Genomic DNA, 8,190 nt, shown 5'->3' with positions numbered 1-8,190 from the left:
TCGGTTGCATTTCCATCCCCTCCCCGCCCGCAGCTCGGTTGCATTTCCACCCCCTCCCCGCCCGCAGCTCGGTTGCATTTCCATCCCCCTCCCCGCACGCAGCTCGGTTGCATTTCCAACCCCTCCCCGCCCGCAGCTCGGTTGCATTTCCACCCTGCTGCCCGCCCGCAGCTCGGTTGCATTTCCAACCCCCTCCCCGCCCGCAGCTCGGTTGCATTTCCACCCCCTCCCCGCCCGCAGCTCGGTTGCATTTCCACCCCCTCCCCGCCCGCAGCTCGGTTGCATTTCCAACCCCTCCCCGCACGGAGCTCGGTTGCATTTCCACCCTGCTGCCCGCCCGCAGCTCGGTTGCATTTCCACCCCCTCCCCGCCCGCAGCTCGGTTGCATTTCCACCCCCTCCCCGCCCGCAGCTCGGTTGCATTTCCAACCCCTCCCCGCACGGAGCTCGGTTGCATTTCCACCCTGCTGCCCGCCCGCAGCTCGGTTGCATTTCCACACCCTCCCCGCCCGCAGCTCGGTTGCATTTCCACACCCTCCCCGCCCGCAGCTCGGTTGCATTTCCAACCCCTCCCCGCACACAGCTCAGTTGCATTTCCACCCCCTCCCCGCACGCAGCTCGGTTGCATTTCCACCCCCTCCCCGCACGCAGCTCGGTTGCATTTCCACCCTGCTGCCCGCCCGCAGCTCGGTTGCATTTCCACCCCCTCCCCGCCCGCAGCTCGGTTGCATTTCCACCCTGCTGCCCGCCCGCAGCTCGGTTGCATTTCCACCCCCCTCCCCGCCCGCAGCTCGGTTGCATTTCCACCCTGCTGCCCGCCCGCAGCTCGGTTGCATTTCCTTCCCGCCTTGCACAGTGCTCCCCGCGTCCAGCCGTGTTTTCTCCTTCCCTCTCCAGATCTGCTCCATGCACTCGGCTCTGCTGCATTTTAATCCCCGCTGCGCTCAGCGCCGCTGTGTTTTCGCCCTCCCCAGCCCTGCCGCCTGCCGTCGCCTCGACCGCGATTTACCTGCCGCCGCTGCCCGTTTGCCCCGTGCCGGCCGGAGCTGGGGAAGCATCCGCTGGGTTTTCCTTCGCGTGGGACGGGCGCCCGGAGGCGCTTTGGGGTGAAATCACCCCAGAACGCCTTGCTGAGGGGGCAGATCCGCCAGCCCGGCTCCCCGCCACCGGCTCCCGCTTGCTTTCCCAGGGGCCGGAGCCCTTCGGAGGCCGCCGCGCACTCGCCTGCGGGCCGGCACGCGCGCGAATCTGGATTCCCGGGACGAGATGCAGGAGAACTACGAGAACGTGATCTCGCTGGGTAAGGCCGCGCCGATCCGGGCGCTTTTCGCCCCGTTTTTCCTGGGGGTTTTTTTCCGGGGGAAAGCGTGGAAAGCCGCGCTGCCGGGCACTCGGGTCGCTTCCGCGGGCTCCTCGCCTCGGCGCGCCCGTTGGCACGGCTCGACCTTCCCGTCCGTTTCCCGGGGGCGAACTCCGGGAATTTGGGTGCCACGCAGCCGTTTCCCTTCTTGGGCGGGGAGGAAGGTTTGGCGCAGAATTGGGGTGAAACACGGGCCGGCCGGCCGGCGGCAGGCGTTCCCGCTCGCTCCCGTGCCGCGTCCGCCCGCGCGGCCCGTCCGGGCCCTTTCCCGGCCTTTCGGGGAAGGGGCCGAGCGGCCGCCCCGACCTCCCGCCCGGGTCTCTCCCGCAGCCGAGGAAATCGCCATCAGCTGGCCGCGGATCACCGCCTTCGCCGAGTCGCACCGGAGGAGAGGGCTCGTCTCCGGTAAGCGCCGGCGCGCGGCGGGGTCCCGCCGGGATGCCCGGGAGCCGGCGCCGAGGCTCGGGAACGGGGACCGACCGCGCCGGGGCGGGAACCGGGGATGAAATCCCATCGCTCCCGCAGATGACGGGCCGCCGAGCGAGCCGGAGGAGGAGGAGGAACCGGCGCAGGGCGACCTGGAGAAGGTGGAGACGCCGGCGGCGGGCAAGTCCAAGGGAGCCGCGTCGCCCGGCGCCGAGGCCGCCGACGGCGCCGGCAAGCCGGAGGGGCCGCCGAGGAAGCCGGCGGGCAAGCGGCAGGGCAAGTCGGCGCCGCGCGGCTTCAAGAAGTTCCCGCCGCGGGGCTTGCTGGGCCACGGCCGGTGCCACGACTGCGGCAAGAGCCTGGGCTTCGGCTCCGCCTTCAACAAGCGCCTGCGCGGCGCCGAGAAGCCCTACAAGTGCGCCGAGTGCGGCAAGTGCTTCCGGCTGAGCTCCACGCTCATCACCCACCAGCGGCGGCACGCCGGCGACAAGCCCTACAAGTGCGCCGACTGCGGCAAGAGCTTCAGCGTGGGCTCGGCCTTCATCCAGCACCAGCGGGTGCACGCCGGCGGCGTCAAGCCCTGCCAGTGCAACGTCTGCGGCAAGAGCTTCCCGGCCAGCGCCAGCCTGGTGAAGCACCAGAAGCTGCACCTGGAGGAGAAGCCCTACAAGTGCGACGAGTGCGGCAAGGGCTTCAACTGGAACTCGCACCTGGAGCGCCACCGGCGCATCCACACCGGCGAGAAGCCCTACACCTGCCCCGAGTGCGGCAAGAGCTTCAGCTGGAGCTCGCACCTGGACCGGCACCGGCGCACGCACCTGCCCGCCGGCGCCGGCTGCAAGTGCGCCGAGTGCGGCGGCCGCCCGGCGCCCCGCGCCGCCGCCGCCAAGGCGGCCCGCGCCGCCGAGAAGAAGCCCTTCCCGTGCGCCGAGTGCGGCAAGGGCTTCGGCAAAAGCGCCGCCCTGGCCAAGCACCAGCGGGCCCACGGCGCCGAGAAGCCCCACAAGTGCGACGAGTGCGGCAAGAGCTTCGGCCTCAGCGCCTCGCTGCTGCAGCACCAGCGGAGCCACGCGGCCGGCAAGCCCTACGAGTGCGGCGACTGCGGCAAGAGCTTCGCCTGGAGCTCCCACCTGGACCGGCACCGCCGCATCCACATGGGCGAGAAGCCGTTCCGGTGCGAGGACTGCGGCAAGAGCTTCTCGCAGAGCTCCCACCTGGAGCGGCACCAGCGGGTGCACGCCGGCGCCGAGCAGCCCTGCCAGTGCACGGACTGCGGCAAGAGCTTCCTGGCGAGCAGCAAGCGCCGGCGGCTCTTGGCCGGCGAGCGGCCCGGCAAGTGCACCGACTGCGGCAAGAGCTTCCTCTGGGCTTCCCGCGCCCGGCCGGCCCCGGAGAGGACCCACAAGTGCTCCGAGTGCGGCAAGAGCTTCGCCTCCCGGGCGGAGAACGTGAAGCACCAGGGCACGCAGACGGGCGAGAAGCCCTACACCTGCCCCGAGTGCGGCAAGAGCTTCGGGCAGAACTCGGCGCTGGTGAAGCACCGGCGCATGCACACCGGCGAGAAGCCCTACAAGTGCGGCGACTGCGGCAAGAGCTTCAGCGTCCGCTCCAACCTCATCAAGCACCAGCGCACGCACCTGGGCGAGAAGCCCTACAAGTGCCCCGACTGCGGCAAGGGCTTCATCCAGAAGTCGGACCTCACCAAGCACCGGCGCATGCACACCGGCGAGAAGCCCTACAAGTGCAACGTCTGCGGCAAGTGCTTCAGCGTCAGCTCCAACCTCATCAAGCACCAGCGCATCCACCTGGGCGAGAAGCCCTACCAGTGCTCCGAGTGCGGCAAGAGCTTCATCCAGCGCTCCGAGCTCACCATCCACCAGCGCGTGCACACCGGCGAGAAGCCCTACAAGTGCGCCGAGTGCGGCAAGTGCTTCAGCCGCAGCTCCCACCTCAACCGGCACCAGCGCACCCACGCCGGCGACAAGCCCGCGCCGGCGGCCAAGGGCGCCCCGGGCGCCGGCGCCGCGCCGCCGGCCTCGGCCGCCTTCCCCGGCGCCTCCTTCGGCGCCCCGGCGCCCTCGCTGCCCCCGTTCCCGGGCTCGCCCGCGCCGCTGCCCGTCGCCTCCCTGTCGGGCGCCCCGCTGGAGCTGCCCTGGGCCCTGGGCTTCCCGTCGCCGCGCGCCTTCCCCCACCCCTCCTTCCCCGCGGCCGCCCCCGCCGGCCCCCCGGCCTCCTCCCTCATCAACTGACGCTGCCCCGCTGCTCTCCCTCCTCTTCCTCCCGCCCGCCGCCTTTCCCGCGCTCCGGCTCTTCCTCCCCCCGCGCTTGCCCCGGCTCCGGCTCCGGCTCATCCCATCCCAGGGCACCGCCGTGGGGAAGCTCACAGCAGCGTGGTTCCTCTGGGGCAGCCCCTTCCCGATCCCGTTCCCAGCCCAATGCTGCCGGAGCAGCCGGCGAGCCAACACTGCTGGAGCAGCTGGAGCAGCTGGAGAGCCACTGGAGCAGCAGGAAAAGCGCTGGAGCACCAGGAGAGCCACTGGAGCAGCTGGAGAGCCGACACTGCTGGAGCGCTTGGAGAGCTGCTGGAGCACCCGGAGAGCCGCTGGAGCACCCGGAGAGCCGATGCCACCGGAGCACCTGGAAAGCTGCTGGAGCACCCGGAGAGCCGACACTGCTGGAGCACTCGGAGAGTCACCGGAGCACCCAGAGAGCCAACGCCACTGGAGCACCCAGAGAGCTGGAGAGCTGCTGGAGCACCCGGAGCACCCGGAGAGCCACCGGAGCACCCGGAGAGCTGGAGATCTGCTGGAGCACCTGGAAAGCTGCTGGAGCACCCGGAGCACCCGGAGAGCCACCAGAGCACCCGGAGAACTGGAGAGCTGCTGGAGCACCCAGAGCACCCGGAGAGCCACCGGAGCACCCGGAGAGCTGGAGAGCTGCTGGAGCACCCAGAGCACCCGGAGAGCCACCGGAGCACCCGGAGAACTGGAGAGCTGCTGGAGCACCCAGAGCACCCAGAGAGCTGGAGAGCTGCTGGAGCACCCGGAAAGCTGCTGGAGCACCCGGAGCACCCGGAGAGCCACCGCTGCCGGAGCACCCGGAGAGCCACTGGAGCACCCGGAGAGCTGGAGAGCTGCTGGAGCACCCGGAAAGCTGCTGGAGCACCCAGAGCACCCGGAGAGCCACCGGAGCACCCGGAGAGCCACTGGAGCACCCGGAGAGCTGGAGAGCTGCTGGAGCACCCGGAAAGCTGCTGGAGCACCCGGAGCACCCGGAGAGCCACCGGAGCACCCGGAGAGCCACTGGAGCACCCGGAGAGCTGGAGAGCTGCTGGAGCACCCGGAAAGCTGCTGGAGCACCCGGAGCACCCGGAGAGCCACCGGAGCACCCGGAGAGCTGGAGAGCTGCTGGAGCACCCGGAAAGCTGCTGGAGCACCCGGAGCACCCGGAGAGCCGCCGCCGCCGGAGCACCCGGAGAGCCGCCACCGCCGGCCCGCTTGGCTTTTCCACCCCAGCTCCCGTCGTTCTAAGTTATTATCCCGAAGCGGAAGCCGGCCGGGGAGGTTTTTTCTCTTTTCTTTCAGAAAGAAGAAAAAAAATCCTGCTGGCAAAAGCACGCGATTTCGTGAAGTGATTCCTCATGCACTTAACGTGGTTTATTTCTTTTTTTTCACAGACTTGGCAAAAACTGTCCTGAGTTTGCATTGGGATTTTTTTTATTATTATTTTTTTTTTATCATTTTTTGTCCCCTCCTTTGATTTTTTCCCGTTCCCTCTCTCTCTGTCTCCTCTCCCGCTTTCGGCGAGAGGCGCTGGGTACCGCGCCGGCGGCTCCGGCTCGCAGCCCCCGCGGCTCGGAGGGGCACCGAAGTCTTTCCTTGGGAAAAATAAACCAAGAAAAAAAAAAGAAAAAGAAAAAAAATCAAAAAAGACCCCCCAAAAAGTAAGAAACAGAAAGGTTAAATGCAAAGTATGAAAATATGAAAGCATTGGAAGAAACACGAAAGAAAAACACTGAGGTTTGAAGACCACTTTTTTTTTCTAAAGAAGATAAAAAAACAAGAAAGCAAGACTTTTTTTAAAAAAAAAAAAAAAAAACAAGAACTGTTGAAATGTGTAGAATCAAGAAGGGTTTAAAGCAAAATACCCAAAAGGAGTAGAAAGGTTAAAGTAAGGACTCGCTGCGCTTAGAAAAAGGAAGAAACGAGGAGTTTGAGGTGTCACTAAGAGCAGCCAGCGCTGCAGGTACGAAGCTGAAGGGGGCAAAAAATCCCCCCCCCCCAAAAAAAAAAAAGGGTAGAAGGTGAAAAATAAGACAAGGAAAAGCAAAAGGAAAAACGTATGAAATAGAAACGAATTAACGCTAAACCAGAGAAAGAGAGAAAAAAATAACGAGCGTCCTAAAGTCGCGGAGGCTGCCGGAGGCCGCGTGCGGAGGCCGCGTGCGGAGGCCGCGTGCGGAGGCCGCGCGGTCCCGGGAGCGCCGGAGCCGTGGAGCGGCCGGATTCGCGCCGCCGCCCCGGCTGGGCCCCCGGCGATGCCGCGTCCGGGGTGGGGGGTGTCGCTGCCCGGACGGCTGGATGCGGAAGAAAAGGAAAATAATAATAATAATAATTAAACGCATGGCGGGAGCGTAAAGAATTGGCTTTGGAAGTTCACTCGAGGGCTGGAAAACTCGGTGATGCCGTTGCTAGAGGAGCGCGGAGCCCGCCGAGGATGCGCGGACCGCGCCATGGATCGCACCGCGGATCGCACCGCGGATCGCACCGCGGATTGTACTGCAGATCACACCGCCGATTGCACCGCCGATTGCACCGCCGATTGCACCGCCGATTGTACCGCCGATTGTACCGCAGGTTGTACTGCAGATTGCACCGCAGCTCGCACCACAGACTGCACCGCGGATCGCACTGTGCATTGCACTGCGGTCGCACTGCAGATCGCATCATAGATCACACTGCGGATTGCACCGCGGATCACACTGCAGATCGCACCACGGATCGCACCGCGGATCGCACCACGGATTGCACCGCGGATTGCACCGCAGATCACACTGCGGATTGCACTGCGGATTGCACCGCAGATTGCACCACAGATCGCACCACGGATCGCACCACGGATCGCACCGCGGATTGCACCGCAGATCACACTGCGGATTGCACTGCGGATTGCACCGCAGATTGCACCACAGATCGCACCATGGATCGCACCGTGGATTGCACCGCGGATTGCACCGCAGATCGTATCACAGATCGCACCGCGGATCACACTGCAGATCACATCGCGGCTTGCACGGTGGGTTGCACTGCAGATCACACCAAGGATCACACCGTGGCTCGCATAGTGCATTGCACCGTGGATCGAGCTGCGGATCGCCCGAATCCCCCTGTGCCATTGCGCCGTGGAGTGTACCGTGAATCGCACCGTGCCCCCGTGCAACGCCGCAGCACGGATTGCGCCGCAGATCGCACCGTGCCCCCGTGCAACGCCGCAGCACGGATTGTACCGCAGATCGCACCGTGCCCCCGTGCAACGCCGCAGCACAGATCGCACTGCGCTCCCATGCATCACTGCACCACGGATCGTGCCGCGCTCCCATGCATCGCTGCGCCGTGGATCGCACTGTGCTCCCATGCATCGCTGCACCACGGATCGTGCCATGCTCCCATGCATCACTGCGCCGTGGATCGCACTGTGCTCCCATGCATCGCTGCACCACGGATCGTGCCATGCTCCCATGCATCACTGCGCTGTGGATCGCACTGTGCTCCCATGCATCGCTGCACCGAGGATTGTGTCACGCTCCCGAGTGTTGCTGCACCGAGGATCATGCCGTACTCCCACGCATCGCTGCACCGCAGATCGTGCCGCGCTCCCAAGCATCGCTGCACCGTGGATTGCACCGTGGGTCACGCTGCGCTCCCGTGCATCGCTGCACCGTGGGTCACACCGCGCTCCCACGCATCGCTGCACCGCAGATCGTGCTGCGCTCCCAAGCATCGCTGCACCGTGGATTGCACCGTGGGTCACGCCGCGCTTCCGTGCATCGCTGCACCGTGGGTCACGCCGCGCTCCCATGCATCGCTGCACCGTGGATTGCACCGTGGGTCACGACGCGCTCCCGTGCATCGCTGCACCGTGGGTCACGCCGCGCTCCCATGCATCGCTGCACCGTGGATTGCACCGTGGGTCACGCCGCGCTTCCGTGCATCGCTGCACCGTGGGTCACGCCGCGCTCCCGTGCATCGCTGCACCGTGGATTGCACCGTGGGTCACGCCGCGCTCCCATGCATCGCTGCACCGTGGATTGCACCGTGGGTCACGCCACGCTCCCGTGCATCGCTGCACCGTGGGTCACGCCACGCTCCCGTGCATCGCTGCACCGTGGATTGCACCGTGGGTCAC

Source organism: Rhea pennata, chromosome 34 (genome assembly GCF_028389875.1).
Source record: "Rhea pennata isolate bPtePen1 chromosome 34, bPtePen1.pri, whole genome shotgun sequence".
Classification (NCBI taxonomy): domain Eukaryota; kingdom Metazoa; phylum Chordata; class Aves; order Rheiformes; family Rheidae; genus Rhea; species Rhea pennata.
The sequence above is the reverse complement of the archived record's forward strand: the minus strand, read 5'-3'. Positions refer to the sequence as shown.